This window comes from Heterocephalus glaber, unplaced genomic scaffold (assembly GCF_053883595.1).
Source record: "Heterocephalus glaber isolate CG9 unplaced genomic scaffold, H.glaber_assembly_v1.0 deba00001481, whole genome shotgun sequence".
Classification (NCBI taxonomy): domain Eukaryota; kingdom Metazoa; phylum Chordata; class Mammalia; order Rodentia; family Bathyergidae; genus Heterocephalus; species Heterocephalus glaber.
The window spans coordinates 46,417,495-46,441,408 of record NW_028258317.1 but is presented as its reverse complement, the minus strand read 5'-3'; the positions used below and the strand labels follow the sequence as shown (position 1 = coordinate 46,441,408).

The following is a 23,914-nucleotide window of genomic DNA, read 5'->3' as shown; positions in this document are numbered from 1 at the left end:
GGAGGGCGGGCGGCGCGGGGCGCGTGGGGGAGGCGGGGTCGGACCCCGGGGGCGCGCTCAGCTGGGCGCTGCGCGCGGCGTCTCCCGGGCGCTGGTAGTAAACAGCTGCACGTTTTCCAGCATTACGTGTTGCAACAAATCCCAGGCATCGCTCTCTCCCTTCTCTTTAGTCGCTGTTGCTTTTGCCATAAGCCTCTCTAAGGAGAACAGTTTGTTGGACCGAAACGCGGTCATTGAGCCGATGGAGAGACGTTTAAAAAGAAGTACCCTGGTTGGTTCCTTGCCTGTCCCAAAGAAGGTCTCAGAAACAGCTGTCCCCCTTGGGCACTGGCAGTCCCTGTCGCCATTATTTCTCGGGTGCTCTTACACCTCTTTTTGGGTGTGGATTAAAGAATTTAAAAAATTTTGTTCTTTTTCAGCCATGACTGTTTCATGTGTGCAGTATAGGAGCATTGATAGAGATTTTTGCTAGTCATAGGCTTATTTACCTTGAGTTCAGAGGAGGTTTGGTGACAAGTGATCAAGTATAGGTTTCCAAGCTCACATTATGCCCCACAAAGATTGGTAGATTAGAAATAGGCCCAGTTTAAATTCACATCTCATTAAATGGCTCCAAATTTTCAGTTGGTCTCCTGAATAAGGCATTTGAAAGCTTTTGTCTGATTATCCCAAATAGGGAGAACCAACTCGTTTAAAAAAAGAAAGGATAAACCTGTCTATAAATTGGAGAGAGATTGTATTAGTCCTGGAAGCTCCCTGGGTCACGTTGTTATATTTAGTTTTGCACTGGCTTCTGTATTAGGTGGCTAGCCCATTTCATCATCTGAATGCATTTTTTTGGATGGTTACATTTCTGTCTCTCTTGAATGGTGATTGGCTGTGTATGGGGTGTGTGTGTCTGTGTATGTCATGTCATTGATGGAGATAGAAGGTTGGGAAGGAAAGAACCAGATCTCGTGTGCAATAATGAGAAACCTAGTGATAGTAGGTAAAGCTTGCCTATGTGGTTGTCTTCCCTCTACTGCTTGAAAATGCCTAAGAAGTTAAGGAGGGACCACTAAATGGTTTATTCCAGGGCTCTTCCCTTCATTCAGCATCTGTTCCCTTTAAGTCTGGCCCTTGGGAAAAGTGACTGCTTGATTGTTCTACTGTGTGACGTTCCTCAACTCCAGATTAGCCTAGAGACTTTCCCTGTGGCTGGATATGATAAAAGAGCTTCTGCTTTCTATGAACACTAGGTATAGTCTTTTTTTCTTCAGAGGGATGAAATCTGTTAGCCTGGAGACCTAGGCTTTCTAATAGAAATATAGTGTTTATAGATACAATTCAGAGTTTATTTTTTGATAGTCTTCAGTCTAATATTTACTGTTGTAAAGTATCCTTTCTTTTTCCACTTCCACTGTTTGTGGAACATCTTTTCATTGGCATGCGTGAGTGCCATTTTTTCCAAGAATGAGACTTGGCCACTTGGCAGTTTCTTGAAAGGATGCCAGTCTCTAGTACCTCAGGGAGTATTGGGGTTGGCAGATCTGTTGGTATTTTATGGGGAGCACCATGTGAGATACTGTTTGCCTTGCCTCATTAATATATAGAGGCAGGGGGATCTGCAGTTTAGGCCTCCTCGTGCTGGTCTCAGAAACCTTGTAGATAGATGTTTGCTTGATTTCTTATAGAGGGGACCTAGCTACATATCTATACATATATTTGTAGAGTTATATGCATATGTGTACATACACATTTAGTGTATATGTATAGAAATATTCACAGAAATACACAAATCCATATAGCTCCTGATGCATGATTTGTGGTCATAGTCAAGCAAGTCTTTAGTAGTTTAAAGATGTAGCTGCCAGGCTGGGCCGCGAGTCATCTCTTTCTGCCTCTTCCTGACTCAGATTGTGAGAGTTGGAAAAAACTTCAGATCAAATGCAAAAATCACATCTCCCTGCTTGCTTAAACATCTCCCCTAGAGTGGGGTTTGGAGCTTGGGGCTGGGATGATAGACCTTCTGTCTCAGGACCATTCATTCAGAAAAAGTTTATTGAGCCTCATTAGGTGCAAGACTTTTGGGGAAGTGTAATTGTGATAAAGAATTATGGTTGGTGAAATAAAGAGGGTTTTTTTTTGTATTTTTGTTGAGACACTATGCAGTTTAGGTTGGTCTTGAACTCACTATGTAGCCAAGGCTGGCCTTGAAATTGCAGTGATGAAGTGATCTTCCTGCCTCAGCCTCCTGAGTGCTGGGATTAGAATGCTGGGATTACTTGCATGTGCCACCGTACCCAGCTGGAGACATTTTTGTTGTCGAAACTAGGCAGCGGTGTTCTACTGGCATCTAGCGAATGGAGCCCTAAGGATGTGGCTGGCTAGGTCATCTACAATGCACAGGTCAACTTCCATGACAAACATTATTCTGTGCAAAATACCAGTAGGGCTGATGCTGAAAGACTGGTCCATGGGACTTGAATAACAAAGGTGTTTCTTTCTCCCATCCCTAATGATTAGGAATAGCAGCAGTGTATGGTACCAGGAAATAGTACAAGGATTCAGAAGTGGGTAAGACACGGGTCAAGCTCTCTGACTTCAGGCAAATCAGTCTCTTAAATAAAACTCCCCCTTCCTATACAGAGGGCTTGTAAATAATGAGAAGAATTTGAACTCTATCAAATAAAGATGATTCTAGAATGGTTTTAGTAATTATACAGCCACATGTGAAATCTATGCTTCATTTTTTTGAGGAACATAACCAATTATGTTGTCTCATTATACTATTTCTGCTATTGTTTTCTTGCCATTTTGCTGAAAATAGGCAAGTCAAGGTATATTAAGTAAGATAACTTGTAAAGTTGAATATCCATTGAGTGACAACTGGAAAAAGAATGCAGCCAGCTCCAGCCTGGAGGGCCTGTTTCCCCCTAACTACACGATAGGCTTGGGTGTTCCTCATCAGTATTCTAAAACATCTGTCCCAAATACCTTTGTCCCTGGATTTCGAGATGGCTTGCAGAGTTCTGCTTGACTTAACAAATTCTGTGTAATGTGAGGTCTAAATAGAAAAGAATTCCATAAGAAAGATAATTGTTTAAAGTGGGAAAAGCAGAAATGATAGACTTAGCCGGGGGTAGTGGTGCATGCCTGTAATCCTAGCACTTAGGAAGCTGAGGCAGGAGGATCGATGCAAGTTTGAGGTCAGCCTGGTCTACATAGTGAGTTCAGGACCAGCCTGAACTACTGAGACCCTGTCTCAAAAAACAAAAAAACAACAACAACAAAAAGGAAGGAAATGATAGACTTGGGCAAGAGCAATAGTTTAGGAGTTAGGAGACAGGACCACTTCTGCCCAGTAGTTCATATGACTAAGCCTTTGACTCTTCTATGAAATTGTAAGAGTGATTTGGTCCCATGGAAGGGTTACATGTGGTTTAAGTAGATGAGATTTTGAAAAGGGAGGGCTAAATGGAGTTTTCTTTTTTTTCGTACTGGGAATCGAACTTGGGACGTTGTGCTTCCGAGGCAGATGCTGGAACCACTGAACTAAATCCCTGACCCTAAATGGAGTTTTAATCAAAGAATCCCTTAAAATATTCTGCAGAAATATGCTACATAGTAGTTCTTTGAAAAGTAAAACGTCTTTTGCTTAACTGATACTTGTTTGGGGAATAAATGTGACTGTTCATAAATTGGATTTCCTAAAAGGAGAATGTACCTGTATTAAAAAAAATTCAGCATAGGGAGGCTTGGAATGATTGATAGCTGGATTTGAAGGGAGCTAGATGACCATAGTAATGATAATTGTAGAATGAATGTTGTCCAGTTGATGAGGAACCTACCACCTTGTGATTCTATTGGCTTGAGTGTACTCAAGTGATTTTTGGCTGCCCAAACTAAGACTTTTATTTTTATTTTTTTGGTACCGGAGGTCGAACTCAGGACCTTGCACTTGCGAGGCTGGTGGCGGCACCACTGAGCTAAATCTCCAGCCCTAAGACTTTTATTTTAAAAGACAAACACTAAGAATCTGAATGGCCTATTTTCATAATCTGCTGTTGTTTGGTATATGTGCTGCTGAAGTGAGCACTATCTGCTGTTGTTTGGAACCTGCAAAATGCTATTCCAGAATTAACTATAACATCTTTGTTAAAAAACTAAAGTTTTAATTTTTGAGATATTGTAGATTCATATACAGTTGTAATAATAGAGATTCTGTCTATACTGATCCAGTTTTCCCTGTTGGGTACCCCTGAAAAAACCACAGTATCTATGATAACACAAAGAGGATATTGTCACTGACCCAGTGAAGATACAGAACATTTCCACCACAACAAGGATTCTTCATATTGCCTTTTTATAGCCACACCTGCTGGCCTTCCTGCTCCCTCCTTAGTGATTGGCAGCCACTAATCTGTTCTTCATTTCTACAATTTTGTCATTTGAAAAAATGTTACATGCATGGAATTATGTAGTATATAACCTTTTGGGATTGAATTTTTTTCACTCAACAAGATTTTCTGGAAAATTATCCAAGTTATTTTTAATCAGGTTTTTTTCCCTTTTTTTTTTTTCCCCTTTGGTACTAGGGATTAAACTCAGGACTTTGGACTTTTTGAGGCAGGCACGGCACCACTGAGCTAAATCCCCGGCCCTGGGTTTTTTCCTTTTTATTACTGAGTAGTATGTCATACTATGAAAGTAACAATTTTTGTTTTTAACCATTCACCTATTGAAGGACATCATTTCTAATTTTTGGCTATTATAAATAAGGCTGCTGTGCCAGTTAATCTATTTTTAATTTTTAAAATTTTTATTAGTACGTGTTTGTAGTACATTATGATTACATTTGTTGTGAGGAGTGTGTGTGTGTGTGTGTGTGTATATATATATATATATATATAAAACACATCTTAATTCTTTTTTTTTTTAACTTCCCTCCATTTTTCTTCCACCCTCTGCCTCCATCTCTTGGTCCCCTTGTTTGCAGAAGATCAGTCTTCCTGTTTCCTAGGCCAAGGGGCAGCATGGTGGGTAAAATACACCCTGACCATATTTTTCTAATGAAAATGTGTACTTTTGCATAAAGGTGGCTGGCTGTGCATCTCAGTAGCTGTGCTGGGGAATACAGGAAGCTATCTTTGTGTTCACCCTCTTGGTACAATGAATAGCAAGGTGTGTGCACTTGTGTTAAAGGGTAAATGAGTGAGTTTTACCCACATTATGTGCCATGTTACATCTTTGTGTATTTATAATTTTTTTATTACATGTTTTTGTTTTATTTTTCTTGTAGAATTATCCCAGTTCAGAACAATGTTGCATGAAAATTCACTTTTACAACTTTGGGAGGAGGTTGAAAGTGAGTCATCAGTTGATTCAGCTACCGATGATGACTTGAATCATGTAAGCCAAAGACGTTAGCAAGATATGACAGAGAAGTAAAGACTTTGATTCAGATAAGGAAGAAAACAGTAATATAAATAAATATTTGATTAGTCAGAATGCTGCAAAATGGTCATGTATACCTGAACAATATAACATTAGAACTAGGTCAGGAAATGTTAGGTTCTTGTCAGGGGTGAAACCTATTGGGTAGAATGCCAAGACTGCGAATCAGTGTTGGAAATTGTAACAGACGATATGCTACAAGATGTTTTGAAATAAACTAATAATGAAATACAAGTAAAACATTCTATGTGCATCAATAATAGACTCAAAAATACATTTATCATGACATATTACTGTCTGAACTAAAAGCCTTCATGGCGCAGGACTTTTTCATTCTAATTAGAATCTAAAGGATATATGGAGAAGTAACATGTGGCCTTGAGATTTATAGAACAATAATGACACTCAAGAGATTTGATTTCTTTCAAAATTGCCTATGTTTTGAGGACAAAAAGACCTGCCAAAAAAGAAAAAAACCTGATAATTTGGCTGCTATTCACTCAATTTTTGAAAGCTTTGTTTTGAACTGTCAAGCAATTTATATCTGTCTGAATACATGACAGTTGACAAATAATTTGTACCATTTCTGGTTGTTGAAGGTTTGAGCAATATATGCCAAATAAACCTCCAAATATAGTGTAAAAATATATGCCCTGGTAGATGTGAAGACATTCTACACGTTGAATTTAGAAATTTACCCTGCAACTCAGCCACCAAGTCTTTATTCATGTAGTAATAAACCATATGATATTGTGAACAGACTTGTTGCACCTATTTCAAAAAGTAACCCAGGGCCGGGGATTTAGCTCAGTGGTTCTGCCTCCTGCCTTGCAAGTGGAAGGACCTGAGTTCAATCCCTGGTACTGAAAAGAAAAAAAAGTAACCCAAATTTCACATTCAACAGTACCCATTAATGTTACATTTGTTAAAAAACCATCAGTTGACCAGCACAGGAACTATTGGCAAGAACAAAGTAGAGATTCCTAAAAAAATGTTGCAAGTTCACAATAGAGAAATGTATAATACAATCTTTGGATTTCAGAAAGACATGACATTGGCATCCTATATGGTGAAGAAAAACAAAGTAGTAATTATACTGTCAACCTTACACCATAATGATAAGATTGATAGTGAAGCTGGGCATGATAGTGCACACCTATAATACTAGCATTCAGGAGGCTGAAGCAGAAGGATTCTGTGAGTTCAAGGGGTGCTATGTAGTGAGTTCAGGGCTAGCCTGGATCAATAGCAATACCCTGTCTCAAAAAACAAACAACAAAAATAGAGTGATAGTGAATCCTCAACACAAATGAAGCCAGAAATGGTCACATTTTATAGCAAAAAGAAAGGCTAAGTAGATGTTGTTGACCAGTTATGCAGCAACTCTGATGTTACTCAAAATAGAGAGTATTGCCCAATGGTTGTGTTTTACTGGATCCTAAACATGTCAGGCATAAATACTTTTATAGTTTACAAAGAAAATAACAAGCACAAAATGTCACAGAGAAATTTTCTTAGATGATTGGGACTGGAAATTGATAAATGATCAATTAAAACAGAGGAAGAACAATATGTATCTGCCCAAAGTACTCTGGAGAAGAATTCTAGATTCTTTTTTTTTGGTCCAGGGGATTGAACTCAGGACCTTGTGCTTGTGAGGCAGGCATGGTACCACTGAGCTAAATCCTGGCCCCCAACAAAGTATTATTAAATATGCTTATAATCTTTTTTCTGGGTACCAGGGATTGAACTCGGGTCCTTGTGCTTGCGAGGCAGGTGGCAGAACCACTGAGCTAAATCCCCGGCCCATGGAAAAGAATTCTAGAGCAGACTGGTGAACAGACAAGTGAAACATCACAAGAACCTCCTAAGAAATCAGGAAGACAAACAAGATATCAAGTATGTCCTATCAAAGAAGTCAGGAAGGGCTTAGGAGGTAGCTCAGTGGCACCAGGCCTCCCTGGCAAGCACAAGGTCCTGAGTTTGATTCCCAGTACAAAAAAAAAAAAGACAGGAAAACAAAACATATGTGCTGTCAGTGTAATCAATACTTGTGTATGACGGACCATGCTGTTCTCATGTATGAAAACTGCTTCAGGTGTGAAATGGAAGTAAAGATTATTCCTGTGGTAGATTTTATTTATATTCTCATTGTAGTTCACATAGGAATTTATTTTTGTTGTTTTTTAGATTTAGTAAACCAACAGTTGATACAGAGAATGTTGATGTTTATTCTAAACATTCAGTATATATTTGGTATTTTATTTTATTGATATTTCATTTTCCTTGTAAGTGCACGTTGTATAAAATAATAAGAAGCTCCTGACAAGAGAGGTGTCAAGTATAGCCTGCCAAACAAGAAAAGAAAGCTAAGCACATATGCTATCAGTGTAAGCGAAAGTTGTGTATGGAACATGCTGATGTCATGTGTAAAGACTGTCTTAGGTGTGATAATTGAGGCAAAGATTATTTCTGTAGAATTTTCTTTATATTTTCATTGTACTTCACATAGGAATTTATTTCTGCTGTTATTTCTTAGATCTTGTAAGCAGGTAAACAGTTGATGTTGAAAGTGTTGAAATTCTACATACTCATTACTTATTAAAAACTTATGTTACTTCATTGATATTTTATTTTCCTGTTAAGTACACATTGTTTAATATAAAACTCATAAAATTAAAATTAATAATTCAATAAATACTACTAAAAGATAAATATGGGTGTTATACACCCCCATAATGCACCTTTTCTAAAAATTTACTGTGATGCCCCTATTAATATCTACCTTTTGTTTTGCACTTAAAATTATTTATACTTTGGGTTTATCATATAAGAGAAACTATATGATATTCAAACTTGAGTGTCTTATTTATTTCACTTAACATTATTGTCTCAAGGTACATCCATTTTTTTGTGTTTGTGTGTAACCAGGAATTGAACTCAGGACCTTGTGCTTGCCAGGCAGGTGGGGCGCCACTGAGCTACATCCCCAACGCTGCCTCCATTTTTCTACAAATAACTCCAGTTTATCCTGCTTTATGTCAGAGTAGTACACACTCCATTGTGTGTAAATATCATATTTTCTTTATTCATCAAACATCAATCAACAGATGTGTTGATAGACAATATTGAACACTTCCAAAATTTAGCAATTATGAGTTGTGCTGCTATAAACATGGGTATGCGTCTGTCACTGTAATATGATGACTTTACCTCTTTCCTGAAAATACTTAACAGGGGAATAGCTGGGTCAAATGGAATTTCTTGTTTTAGCTTTTTGAGGAATCTCCACACTGATTTCCATAGTGGTTGTGCTAGTTTATATTCCCAGGAACAAAGTAGAAGGGTTCCTTTTTCCCCTGCATCCTTGCCAGCATTTGATACTATTTGATATCTTGAGGATAGCTATTTTTTCTGGAGTAAGAGAATCTCTGTTGTTTTAATTTGCATTTCTCTAAAGGATGATGTTAAACGTTTTTTCGTGTTATTATTGGCCATTTGTACTTCTTCTGAAAAATGTCTATTCATTTCAGTTGCCTATTTTTTGATTGGGTCTTTTATTTTGGGGAGTCAGTTTCTTTGAGTTCTTTATATATTCTAGATATTAGTCCTGTGTTTGAGGAATATCTAGCAAAATTTTTTTCCCATTCTATAGGTTCTCTCTTCACTCTGTTGGTTGTTTTCTTTGCTGTGCAGAAGCTTTTTAATTTGATATAATTCCATTTGTTAATTCTTGATGTTATTTTTGTGCAGTTGGGGTTCTGTTCAGAAAGTCTTTGCCTGTGTCTATGTCTTCAAGAGTTTTATCTATTTTATCTTCCAGCAGATTGTTTCTGTTTCAACATTTAGATCTTTGATCCATTTTGATTTTAGTTTGGTACACACTGAGAGATATGAGTCTAGATTGAATCTTCTGCATTTGTGTAGCCTATTTTCCCAGCACCATTTGTTAAAGAGCCTATCTTTTCCCTAGCAAATGTTGGCCCAACATTTGTCAAAAGATCCAATGGCTGAATGTGCCTGTTTGTCTCTATATTGTTTATTCTGTTCTGTTGATCCACATGTCTGTTTTTGTGGTAGTACCATGCTGTTTTTATCCATGTAGCCTTGTAATATAATTTGAAATCTGGGATTGTGGTGCCTCCTGATTTTCTCTTATTGCCCAAGATTGTTTTTGTTATTCTGGGACCAGTTAATTTTAATTGTCGATTTGACTGGAATAAGAGACTCCTGGAGAAGTGATTGGACTGTAGGGGTATTATACTCATCAGTGGTTTAATGAACTGATGTTTATAGCTGAGTGTGCTGTTCAGAGGGGGGCCTAGTTGGATTGGAAGTGGTGGGTCACTGAGGATGTGCATTTGGAGGGTATATCTCTCACTTGTGTTCTTCCCCTGTGCTCTGCTTCTCCATCACCATGAAGTAAGCAGCTTTGCTTCACTATGTCTTTTTGCCATATTTCTTCTTTGGAGCCACTCAGCCATGAACTGAAACCTCTGAAGCTGTGAGCCAAATTAAATCTTTCCTTCTTTTAACTTGTGGGTGTCAGGTATATTATTTTTCTCAGTGATAGGCAGACCAGTACTGCTACTATAAAAATTTGGTTCTTATGTGAACACAGGTCTTCTTTCTCTGGAATAAATGCCTAGGAGAGCAATTGCTTCATTACGTGATGGTTGCATGTTTAATTTGTTAAGAAACTGCCAAAGTCTTTTCAGTATGGCTGTACTATTTTATATTTCCACTAGCCTTGTATGAATGATTTAGTTTTTCTGTATCCTCATCATCATTTTGTGTTGTCACTACTTCAAATTTCAGTGAGGTGATGTTTCTTTGTGGTTTTAATTTGCGTATTTCAGATGACTGATGACGTCTTCAATGAAATGTCTTTTCATGTTATTTCCTGTTTTCTAATAGGTTTGTTTGTGTTTACTGCTGAGTTTTGAGTGCTTTTCTTTCATTTTATTTTATTTTTATATTGGTGTTAGGATTGTTCTAAGTATGCACACTACCACTGAGCTACATACACTCCCTACCTTGAACTTTGCAAGTTCTGTACAAATTCTGGTCCTTTGACACGTAATGTGACTTGCTAATATTTTTTCCAACTTTGTAGATTGTCTTTCAAGTCTCTTGGTTTTTGTAAAGGAAAAGATTTTACTTTTTTTTAAATTAAATAACTATTATCAAACAGACACAAAAAATTGAAACCATTCAAAGAAGAACAATGCAAGAGGAAAAGAACTACAATAATATTCAAATACAGTAGAACTCAACCAAAACAGAACTGAAAAGCACTTAAACATTTTTCCATATAACTTAAAAAAGCATCTCAAGCACCAACAAGACACCAGAGGATGTGATTTGTTTCAGAAAGGTCCCCAAAACCAACACTGAACACATAATGATCCAGAAAAAAACTCCAGTTAGTTAGCAGACTCCACATAAGCCAAACTTCTTCCTAATTTAAATTTCAGTACAGTCATATGACACGCAATCGAAACACAATCTGAGAAATATGTTATTAGGGAATTTCATCCGTGTGTATCCTTAATTACACTTTCAGTTTCTCATACTAGCGAAACTATTCGGTATTTACATGTGTGTCCTATTTATTTCACTTAAGAGTATAGCCTCAATATGCATGCATTTAGCTATAAATGATTCTAATTTCTCGTTCTTTATGGCTGAGTAGTACTCCATTTTATAAAAAATAAACACATCTTCTTTATCCGGTCTCCAGTTGATGGGCACTTGGGCTGTTCCCAAGCTTTAGCTATTACGAACTGTGACGCTATAAACATGGGTGCACATATATCGCTGTGGTAAGAGTCTTTTAATTCTTTTGTAAAGATACTCAGCAGGGGGATAGCTGGGTCAAATGAGACCTCTAAGCCTAATTCTTTGAGGCATCTCCATACTGATTTCCACAGTAGTTGCACCAGTCTGCACTCCTACCAACAATGTAGAAGGGTTCCTTTCTCCCCACACGCCCACCAGCATTTGTTATTAGATGATTTCTTAATAGCAGCCATTCTTTGTGGGGTGAGGTGGAATCTCAGTGTTGTTTTCACCTGCATCTCTCGAATGACCAGTGATGTTGAACATTTTTCGTATATTTATTTGCTGCTTTTACATCTTTGTCTGAGAAATGTCTGTTCATTTCAGATGCCCATTTTTGAATTGGGTCTTTGAATTTGGGGGGTCTGATTTTTTTCAATTCTTTATATATTCTAGATAGTAGTCCTTTGTCTAAGGTACAGTTGCTGAAAATTTTTTCCCACATGGTAGGTTGTTTGTTAACTCTGTTGGTGGTTTCTCTTGCAGTGCAGAAGCTTTTTAATAAGATAAGATCCCAGTTGTTGATTCTTTGTGCAAGTTCCCGTGCCACTGAGGTTTTGTTCATAAAATCTTTACCTATACCAATATCTTCAAGAGTTCTATCTAACTTATCTTCCAGCAAATTTAATGTTTCTGTCCTAATATTTAAATCTTTAATCCATTTTGATCTTAATTTAGTGCATGGTGATAGGCATGGGTCAAGTTTTAATTTTTGACAGATTGAAATCCAGTTTTTTCAACACCATTTATTAAATAGGCTATCTTTCCTCCAATGAGGATGGTTGACTCCTTTGTCAAAGATGAGGTGGCTGAGCATATCTTTAGTTGTTTCTGCATCTTCTCATCTATTCCACTGATCCTCAGGTCTGTTTCTTTGCCAATACTGTGCTGTTTTTATCACAGTAGCTTTGTAGTATAGTTTCAAGTTGGGGATTATAATACCCCCAGCCATATCTCTGTTGCCTAAAATTTCTTTTGCTCTTCTAGGTCTCTTCTGGTTCCAAATGAATTTTTGGATTGTTTTCTCTAGTTCTGTGAAGTATATTGTTGGAATTTCAATCAGGATTGTAAATAATAGTTTTGGAAGTATGGCAGTTTTCACTATGTTGGTTCTTCCTACCTAGGAACAAGGGATGTCTTTACATTTTCTTATATCCTGCTCAGTCTCCTTTTTCAAAGTGCTATAGTTTTCAGCGTAGAGGTCTTTTGCTTCCTTTGTTAGATCGACTCCTAGATATTTCATTTTTTTGTATACTATTGTAAAAGGAATTGTTTCCCTCTTTTCTCTCAGTGAGTCTGTTACTTGTATATAAAAAGGCAATTGCATTTTGAGTGTTGACCTTATATCCAGCTATAATACTGAATCTGTCAATTAAGTCTAGAAGTCTTTTGGCAGAGTATTTTGGGTCTTCAATGTAAAGAATCACATCATCAGCAAATAATGATCGTTTAACTTCTTCCTTTCCTATTTTTACTCCTTTTATTTCTTTTTCTTTTCTAATTGCTATGGCTAATGTTTCCAGAACTATATTGAACAGGAGTGGTGATAGTGGGCATCCTTGTCTTGTTCCTGATTTTAGCATGAAAGTTTTCAGTTTTTGACCATTTAGTATGATGTTGGCTGTTGGTTTTTCATAAATAGCTTTAATCAAGTTGAGATAAAGACCTTCTATTTCAATTTTCTTTAGTGTTTTTATCATGAATGAGTGTTGGATTTTGTTGAATGCCTTTTCTGCATCTATTGAGATAATCATATGGTTTCTGTCCTTGACTCTGTTAATACAGAGTATTATGTTTATTGATTTACGAATGTTGAACCATCTTTGCATCCCTGGGATAAATACGAGTTGGTCAGGGTGTATGATCTTCTTGATGACACTCTGTATTCTGTTTGCCACTATCTTGTTGAGGATTTTTGCATCAATGTTCATTAGGGAGATTGGCCCGTATTTCTCATTTTGGGTTTTGTCTTTCCCTGGTTTTGGAATTGAAATAATAATTACTTCCAGGAATTAATTTGGAAGCTTTCCTTCTCTTTCAATTTCATTGAGAAGTTTAAAGAGTAATGGCAATAATTCTTCTTTAAATGTCTTGTAGAATTCAGCCGTGAAGCCATCAGGACCTGGGTTTTTCTTTGTTGGTAAATATTTTATTACATTTTCAATTTCCCTCATTGTAATTGAGGTCTTTAGAATTTCTATATCTTATTCATTTAACTTTGGTAATTTGTATGTATCCAGAAATCTGTCCATTTCTTCTGTGTTTTCCATTTTATTAGAGTACAGGTTCTTGAAGTAAGAATTGATGATGCTTTGGGTTTCTGTTGGATCTGTTGTGACTTCACCTTTTTCATTCTTAATTGCATGGATTTGAGCCTTTTCTTTCCTTCTTTTGATAAGGTTGGCTAAGGGTTTATCTATTTTATTTATTTCAAAAAACCAACTCTTTGATTCATTAATTTTTTGTACTGTTCTCTTAGTCTCCATTGCATTGATTTCTGCTCGGATCTTTATAGTTTCCTCTCTTGTAGGAGCTTTGGGTTTGTTATGCTCTTCTTTTTCTAGGAGCTTGAGGTTCTGCATTAGGTTGTTTATCTGAGTTTTCTCTGTTTTCCTAATACGGGCATTGACTGCTATGAATTTCCCACATAGAACTGCTTTCATTGTGTCCCATAGATTCCTGTATGTTGTACTGGTATTATCATTTACTTGTAGAAACTGTCTAATTTCTTCTTTAATTTCATGTGTGACCCATTGGTTGTTCAAGAGGATGTTATTTAATTTCCATGTATTTGTGGAAGTTTTGCAGTTTCTTATGTCATTGATCTCCAATTTTATTGCACTACGGTCTGAAAATATACAGGGGGTAACTTCAGTTCTTTTACATTTACTTAGACATGTCCTATGAGCTAGCATATGATCTATTTTAGAGAATGACCCATGTGCAGCTGAAGGAATTTGTATTCCAATTTTCTGGGGTGGAGCAGTCTGTAAACATCTATTAAGTCCATTTGTTCAATAGCTTGGTTCAGTTCTAGAATTTGTTGTTAATTTTTTGTCTAGATGATCTGTCTAATAGTGATAAAGAGGTATTAAGATCCCCCACTACAATTGTATTAGAGCTTATTTGGTTTTTCATGTCCATTAATATTTGTTTTGTATAGTTGGGGACATTCATATTTGGTGCATATATATTTATGATTGTCATCTCTTCCTCTTGGGACTGTTCCCTTCACAAGGATGTAATGACCATCTTTGTCTCTCTTAATTAATTTTAGTTTGAAATCTAGTTTGTCAGCAAATAGAATTGCTACCCCTGCTTTTTTCTGGGTTCCTGTGGCATTGAGAACTGTTTTCCATCCTTTTACTTTCAGTCTATGTATTTCTTTTTGAGTTAGGTGTGTTTCTTGTATACAGTATATTGTTGGATTTTGCTTATTAATCCATTCTGTCAGTCTGTTTCTTTTGATTGGTGAATTGAGACCATTAACATTGATAGTTACAATTGATAGATATTGACTCATCCTTGTCATGATGTTTTACTATTGATGATTCTTTTATTTCTTGTTTTTGTTTTTGTTTTGTTTTGTTTTTTTCCTTTCGCTTTAGTTTCTAACCTTGCCTAGTGGCTTCCCTCTGTAGGGCCTCATGGAGTTGTGATCTTCATTGTCTTTTTCTAGGATATTGCTTAGGATTGTTGGGAGTGCTGATTTGGTGTTCATGAAATTTCTCAGGTGTTCTTTGTTGTGGAAGTATCTAATTTCCCATCAATTTTGAAAGATAATTTTGCAGGATACAACAGTCTAGGTTGGAAGTTATTTTCTTTTAGGGCTTGAAATACTTGACTCCAGACTCTCCTTGACTTGAGGGTTTGTGTTGAAAAATCTGCCATGATTCTGATAGGCTTTCCTTTATAGGTGATTTTTTTTTCCTCTAACTTCCTGTAGGATTTTGTTCTTCTTTTGGGTTTCTGGGATCTTAATTATTATGTTTGTAAGGTGTAGTTGTTTTTGATCATGGCTAGTTGGAGTTCTATATGCCTCACTTGTCTGAATGTCCAATTCTCCACCTCTGTCTGGGAAGTTTTCTACTAGTACTTCTGTGAACAGTTTTTTAATGTCAGTTGTACTTTCTCCTGCTTTTTCGTGGACTCCTATCAGTCTTATGTTATTCTTCCTTGCATCATCCAGCAGATGCTGGATTGCTTTCTTGTGGTCCATTACTATTTTTAAGAAATCTGTTTTCATGATCCTTAACCTCAATCCTGTCTTCTATATCTGATATTCTATCTTCAGATACTCTTAATCTGCTCTGCATGCTTTCAATGGAGTTTTTAATCTCCTGAATATGTTTGAATCTGTTTCATAGATTCCATTTCTTTCTTATGTTGGGTAATCATAGTTTCTATTATGCTGGGCATTCATGGCTTCCAGCGTGTTTCTGAGCTTATCTATATTTTTATCTGTTTCTGTTCTAGAGCCTCTAATTATGTGTTTCACTCTACTCTTCATCTCTGTAGTTACCTGGGAGATTATTTCTGCTTTGAATTTTTCTAGAGCTTCATTCATCTGTTTTGTTACTTCCTGTGCTATCAGTTCAGGGTGTCCACGTGGGTGATTATCAGACTTTTCTACCTCATTTTCCCCAGAAATTGCCTTTTGTGGGGTGGAAGTCTGGGTTTGTGACTTGCTTAAATGTCTTTTCATTTTTTGTTTTTGGTACTGTCAGTTATAAGTCAATGAATCCCAGTAAGCCAGTCACTGGCCCCTGAGATTCAGACAGACTTTTGGCCGCAAGTCCCAAATTGAGCTTCCCGCCCTCCTGGAGGGCCAAACTCCGAACTTCAGGTTCCAGCTGTCTTTCCCCTGAAAATAGTCCGGGATCAATTGGGAGGTGATGATCCCTCCAACTTAACAAGTACAGTGGTCTGGTGTGCCTATATTGCAGAGATTCTCTTCACTTTTCCAGTGGGCTTTAATTTTCATCAGGGAGCCTGAAGGAGGCCCTCTCTCTGCTTTTCATCTCCACAACTCAGGACAATGGTCTTAATATGTCCCCCTGTGCCTCTGAGGTGTGGAACCAGGTAAGTTGCACAGCCAAGAGGCCAGAAGCCTGTGTGGGGAGAGGGGATCCCCATGGTCTCCTGAATGCAAGTGGGCAGGTCAAGCCAGAAGGAGCAGGGCACAGCTGCCTGCATCTGACCACATGGCTAAACTGCAAAGATTTTACTCTTAATGAAATAGGCCTTTTCAATTTTTCCCCTTTGGGTTTCAAATCTAAGAATTCTTCACCTAGCCCTAGAACCTGCAGATTTTCCTACAATAAGGGGAAACATCCTAGTCTGAAAATCCTCTCTAATCCAAAAATTTAAGGGTTTACAGACCCCCTCAGTGGAACATTCTACACCTGACTTCAGTCAAAATGTGGGTGCATGAAAAATGCATTTAAAATAGTGCGTAAAAGCGGGGATTTAGCTCCTTGGTGCCACTGCCTGCCTTGGAAGCAGAAGGTCCTGAGTTTAATCCCCAGTCATCCCCCCACCAAAAAAAAAAATAGTGCATAAAAGTACCTTCAAGCCATGTGGGTAATGTATATATGAAAAGTAAATGATTTTCATTGTTTAGACTTGAGTCCTATCCCCAAGGTAACTCATGTATGTGCAAATGTTTCAAAATACAAAAAAAATCTAAAATCCAAAATACTTGTGGTCCAAAGCATTTTAAATAAGCACTAGCTAACTTGTATGATTTTATTCTACAAGTATTATAATTTACTTTTAAGATAATATTTGTATGAAGTTTAAAGCTTATTAGGTTGAAGTTATTTTTCTTCCTGTGTATCTCCAAATACTCCAGCATCATTTGTTGAAATGGCAGTCTTTCTTCCACTGAATTGCTTTTGTACTTTTGTAAAGAATTGTTTGGGCATATTTGTATGGGTTTCCTTCTGGGTTTTCCATTCTGTCTATACTTTTTTAATATCTCATGATCTTGGTTAGTGTGACTATATAAATTTTGACATCAGATAGACTGTTTCAATTTAACTTTAATTTTTTTTTTTTGGTACCAGTAATGGAACTCAGGACCTTGCGATTGTGAGGCAGGTGGCAGAACCCCTGAGCTAAATCCCTGGCCCTAATTTAACTTTTTCTTTTTTTAAAAGGGAAAGGGTTTATTTGGTTCACAGTTTGTAGAGGTTTCAGTCCATAATCAGCTGGCTCCAAGGCAGACTGGCACATGGCAGAGGGGCAACAGCTCACGGCACCCACATGGTAGCAAAAGCAACAAGGGGCCTCAACAGTCTCTTTCTGCCCCTTTTATCTTATTCAGACTACTTAGGACAGGTAGCTCACGCTCTTAATGATGGTGCCCTTGGGCCTATCCCCATCACAAGTCAGTCACTCTAGATTCAGCCACCTCTGAAAAAGCTTGAGGCTTTTGCAGGACATCTAAACACAAGCCATAACATTCCACCCCTTATCCCCCAAAGACTCATGCATATCTTTTTATGCAAAAAACCATTTAGTCCATCTCTAAGAATTGCCAAAGTCCTAACAATTTCAGCACTACTGAAAAGTCCAAGTCCAAAGTCTCCTGAGATTTAAGGCAAACTCTTAGCTGGAAGCCCCTGTACAAATGAAAATAAAGTTAAACACTCCCAACATACAATGGCACAAGATAAACATTACCATCCCCAAAGTTACAAACGGGATACAAAGGAATGGGACCAAAGCAAGTCCAAAATCCAGCAGGCAAACATTATGTCTCATAGTTCTACTTCCAGCATCCCCTGCAATCTGTGGCAAGCTGTGAACTCCAAAGGACTTGGATGACCCCACGGGACAGCACTTCTGTTGGTTGTAGCTCTCATGGCTTCTTTCTTGGTCTGGCTTTGCTCACTCCTTGCATGATCCACATTCCTGGCTTCTCCAAACTTCTGGAATCTCCACTGTACCTTTGGCTTCACACTCACAGCTTCACACACAGCTCTCTCAGGGGCACACTGCCTGGCCTCCCAGGGCTTCTTCTGAAATCTGGGTAGAAGCCTTCCTGACGCCACAACTTTTGTATTCTGCATGCACCTAAAACAAGCACCACATGAATGATGCCAAAGTCTGCCAACAGCTAGAGCAGTAGCCAGGCTTTCCTCTCTCTTGGCTGTAGGGGTCAAATTCCTGCTTCTCTGAGCACTCTGAATCCAATTCCAAGGAACAAATTCTCTAAGCTGTTGCTGCCATTCTGGAACATGGTCCTGTGGAACTTTCTTCTCAAATCAAAGTCTCACTTTTGTCATTTTGAGGCTTCCAAGGGTGGAGTTCTGGTGCTTCTTGTGATGCCATCTTTTCTATTCTCCTATTCTTTCTCAGCCTACAAGATCTCTGCTCTATCTTTGCTGTCCACAGCTTTACTGGAGCTTCCTTTCTGGCCAAACTCAAAATGTTTTAAATTATTCTGCTGAGGTCTTTGCTTTTGATTCTCAGCATAAATCTGCCTAAAAGCCCGCAAGAGTGTCCATGCCACTGCCTCAACAGTAGACTATCTTGAAATTCCTTCTGTCAGATTAATTAGTCTGCCGCCTTTAATCGCACACAATCAATGCAATTAGAATGAAAAAAGTGAAACCACAACAGACACCAGCAAAATCCAGAAAATTATTAGCAATTACTTCACAAACACATATGCAAAAAATTGGAGAATTCAGATGAAAGACATTCATAGATATATATGAAATATAAAAACTGAACCAAGACTTAAAAATCCTGAATAATCCACCAACAGGCAATGAAATGGAAACAGAAGAAAAGACAAGACCAGACCAGACCTACCAATTAGGAAAATCCCAGGACCTGATGGATTCACTGCCAAATTCTACAAGAACGTCAGGATAGATCTAATACCAGTACTCCTTAAACTCTTTAGCAAAACTGAAAGGAAAGGAGTACAATACAATACAATAGAAGATGAAAAAGATTTTGTTTTTATAAAGTTCAGTGGCCTTCATTAGAAATGTATGGAGGGCTAGGGATTTAGCTCAGTGGTTTCGCAGCCTGCTGAGCAAGAGTAAGGACCCAAGTTCAATCCCCGGTACCCCCCCAAAAAAAAAAATCTATGGAAATTTTGCAATCTTGCATCTCTCTTAGAGTGTGCATTTTCTCAAATAATTTTATTACAGATATACATCCACTTCAGAGTTGCATAAAATTAATCAAACTTGATCTCCATGGCAATCAGATAAAGAATCTACAGATACTGAATTTTGGAGTGGATTAAAGAATCTAAAACTTCTGTATCTTCATGACAATGGGTTTGCAAAGCTGAAGAATTTATGTGCATTATCTGCCTGTCCAACACTCATTGCTCTCACCATGTTTGATTGTCCAGTAAGCCTTAAAAGAGGATACAGACATGTTCTTGTTAACAGTGTATGGACTCTCAAAGCACTGGATTATCGTGTGATTTCTGATAAAGAAATAATTCAGAGCTGGCATCTTCCTGAAAGATCCAAAACATGTAATAGCTGACTTTTCTTTAACTTCTGCCCTGCTTTGAGAAAGGGAAAGACCTATGAGGATGAAATTAATAATATTAAATATATTATTTCAAGAATTAATGTAATTTCTGCCTCATAACTCACCAGTTTTGATCATTCAAAGATGGATACATGGTTTCTTAGTTAGAAAACATTTCAGTTGTTCGTTTTTGTGTAAAAAGCAGCAGGAGAAAATTATTAGAGAGTATGAAACCAAATGGATTTACATAACCAAAGAGAATGAAGACAAAGTCTTTAAGGATATCTTTTCTAAGCCTGAAACTAATATAAAAGGAAAACTTGTGCATTGGAAACATGGTAAAAAAAAATTATGAGTCTGTTTTCACTGAATTAGGGTGGCTGTGTGTATTCACCTTTCAACAGCATCTAAAGGAATTGTGCACATCATTCCCTGGACAACAGGATGAATGCCTGTCTCAGGACACTAGGGAGATCAGCTGTACACAAGATAAGTGTAAAGTTGAAAAGAAAAACACACTTCCTAATTCATCTAAGCCAGTAGACTGTAACACATTGAAACTTGCATTAAAGTGTTCATGAAACTACTTACTTCCTCATACAATAAAACTAATATTAACATTTTCCAATTGGATGAAAAGTATCATCATTGGGCCGGGGATTTAGCTCAGTGGTTTCGCTGTCTGCTTCGTAAGGGCAAGGACCCGAGTTTGATCCCCGGCACCAAAAAAAAAGAAAAGAAAAGTACCATCACAAAAATACTGTTTTGCAAAAACTAGTAAGTGCAAAACTTTGTAAGCTATCCATCCTATTCTAATAAAAAGGTAATAAAATCAATAAAAGGACCATTCTTTACCACTTTAAAAAAAGAAATAGAACTTTGCCAACCAACATCTGTGTTGTACTTCTAGGAGCAGTCTTGAAACAAAAGTCAGGGTGTCTTGGTTTAAAGAAATTTGGAGACTTTGTTAAGATGTGTTTGTTATGTACATGTATGAGGTCCTTACAATGAATGTAATCATTATGTACTACAAACATGCACTAATTAAAAACAAAATGTGCACGAGCCTCTTCTCAAACCAATAGGTTCATTTCCTAGAATCTTCTAGAAACCAAAAGTAAAAAAGCAGTCACTTAAATTAATTTCAAATTCCTAAGAATTTATGCAACATTCCTTTATAGCTAAGAATTTCAGATCTTGCCATATACTTAGCATCCTAGGGAATGAGTTTATTCTAAGAATTAAATAACAAGCTGGGGATGGTAGTGTACACCTGTAAGCCCAGTGTTTGGGAGGCTGAGACAGGAGGATTTCAGGAATTCAAGGCCAGCCTGGGCTACATAGTGAATTCTAGGCTGATCTCACAATTAGCTGAACTTGATCTTTTTATACCAGGTGATGGAGCTATATCTTCACTGTTCACAGGACTCTGGAACTAGCTGAGTCTTGTTCTTTGAAATACTAATGCTGAAGTATCTGTTTGTTATGACTTGGCTGGTCTTGCCTAGAGGTCTTTTTAGGTGCCCATTCTCTTCCTACTCATATTCCTGCTGGGCATTTCTGACCATGTTCATGCTTAAGCACCCTTGTGGATTAGAAAACAAAACATTTCCAAAATCATGGTTTCTTCTTTTTTTCTTTCCTAATCTGTTAAAAACTATGGGGTTTTAATTTTATGCTTTACTTGTTCTTTTGATTTAGGCACCTGGAAAGCTTGAGCAAAGTAAGGGCTTTCTTTTTCTATGTAGAGTACTTTGGATTTGCTATAAACCTAACAAGAAAGTGGCATGGTGATACAGATTGTGCCGGATTTTTTAAAGAAATGGAATATTTTATAGAAAACCTTAGAAGTACTTTCTAGTTCAATTCCATAGTTCAGTTACTTTCAAATTTGTGTGATCCTATTTATACAACTCATATGAAGTTAAACTGAAACTAAAGTTTCAGAACAATGTAGAGTTACTGTGTATAGTTACTCCAGTATATGGTAGTACCCCTTTTTCTATGGGGCATATGTTCCAAGACCCCCAGTGGATGCCTAAAACTGTGGATAGTACCAAGTCCTGTGTATGCTACATTTTTTCCTATACCTGTGACAATAGGCTGATTGATCTTTGGCATATCTAAATTGCCTGCATCACTACTCTTGTGCCTTGGGGCCATTATTAAGTAAAAGAAAGGTTACTTGAACACAAGTACTGTGGTAACAGCAGTTGATCTGATAACTGAGATGGCAGCTATGACTGATGGGTGATTAGTGTCTGTGGTTTGGCTGTACTGGACAAAGGGATGATTCTCATCTCCAGCAGAAGGGAAAGGTATGGTGTGAGACTTCATCAGGCAACTCAAAATGACGTGCAACTTAAAACTAGTGCATCATTTATTTCTGGAATTTTCCATTTAATATATTTTCAGACTGTGGTTGACTTTGAGTAACTGAAACCGTGAAATGTGAAATTGCAGATAAAGGAACTATTGCAGTCTGTTCTCTTTTAATTTATTAAAAAGAAATATTGTGTGGGGACCTGTTATACTGATTGCAGGTCTTTCAGTAGTAGTAGTACCATGGTTTTCTAGAGTAAGAGCTTGGCTCCAAGTGATTAAATGGAGTAGAGACAACCTGTCATGGTGTAGTTAAGAGTGAGGACTTGGAGAAGGACAAGTTTGGGCTCACCCTGTCTCTGTCATTTAATGGTCATTTAACCAAGTTAGACTAGTTGCCAATCTTGGGTCTCACCTTTCCATGAAATGAGGGTGATATTCATTGCCTTTAGGTTATGAAATTTAAATGACAGAATGGATGGTGTAAAGTAAGTTCAATATACTACAGCTGTTACTAGCCGTTTTACTTATTTCAAGATTTAATGGAGTTTCTCTGACTTTTAGCTGGGTGCGCTTTGTACAGATTAAAGAATCTGTTATGACAGGAGTTATGAGGCAGTGTTAAGTAACAGAGCAGGTAGATGAGAATTGCTTAGTTGACTGGCTTACTCTTTGGGGTCATTTGGGATGACAGCTGGGATCTGTGCCGACAAACTGCTGGTTTATTGCAGGAGTATCCGGCAGTTACAGAGCCTTCAGTGACAGGAGCAGGTCTTCCTTTCCCAGTTCATGGGCTGGAGGTTAAAGCTGGTTGTGTGTGTGTGTGTGTGTGTGTGTGTGTGTGTGTGTGTGTGTGTGTGTGTATAAGATCAGCTCAGGGGAAGGCCAGAGGACATAGGTAATTCTCCTGCTTGAGTCATCTCTCCATACCCTCCCATATTTCACATTCAAAATTTTTTCATTCTATAGAACTTTTCTTCCCTTCTTCCCTTCGTCTTTCCCTTTTAAAGAATGACTAGCTTTTATATTTTAGATAACAATCTGTTCATAAAAGGAATTGAAACAAATTAGATCATTAAAATATAAACATTTAACACAAACTTAATATATAATCATATCATCGAAAGAATTTCATTTATTAACATCTGGTCTTCATGCATTTAAAAATAGGTAACTATAATACTGTACTATATTCAAGTATTTTTTTTAATGAAAAAACACCCCCTGAACTAGTTAGATAGTTGTAGATCCTAAAGAAAGAAGGAAAAAGGAACCCGCTTTTGAAAGAGAGAAGCATTGATGTCTTCCTGTCTGTGAAACTGAAGGCTGGCCCTCTGTTTAATCTCTCCTCTCAGGCATTCTGGAGCAAGGAGGAATACTTTCTGCTGTTTTTACTTTATTTGGCTTGCCCTCCTGGTGTCAAAGGACAGGTGGTTAATGGGTTTTCTGCAGCTCAAATCATTAGGTTGCTGGTAAAGATGCTTTTTTTGTTTGTTTGTTGTTTTTGATTTTTTGGTACTGGGATTCGAAATCAGGACCTTGCGCTTGCCAGGTAGGCGTGGTGCCACTGAGCTAAATCCCCAGCTCAAAGATGCTATTTTTTATGGAATGGAAACTCTGAATGGTTTCTCGAAGTTCTTCCCATAATACTAGACAGTGCTTTCTCACTGCTGTAGGTTCCTCAACCCATGATCTCACCCAGTTCCAGAGGAAAACCCAGGAGTGATGCTTGAAGTAACCCAGCCTCTACTGTAGTATGTAGATCAGATGTGTCCTAAGACAGGGCCAATCTTTTTTCTTTCTCCAC

General features: G+C 37.6%; 1 protein-coding gene and 1 pseudogene across 3 annotated transcripts in view; both read left to right on the top strand.

Annotated features, from left to right (window-relative positions):
• Rcl1 (RNA terminal phosphate cyclase like 1) overlaps positions 1 to 23,914 on the top strand; it is a 64,325-nt gene that overhangs the window by 397 nt on the left and 40,014 nt on the right. The window lies entirely within an intron of this gene.
• On the top strand, positions 47 to 23,910 carry LOC147825933 (leucine-rich repeat and IQ domain-containing protein 3-like; annotated as a pseudogene).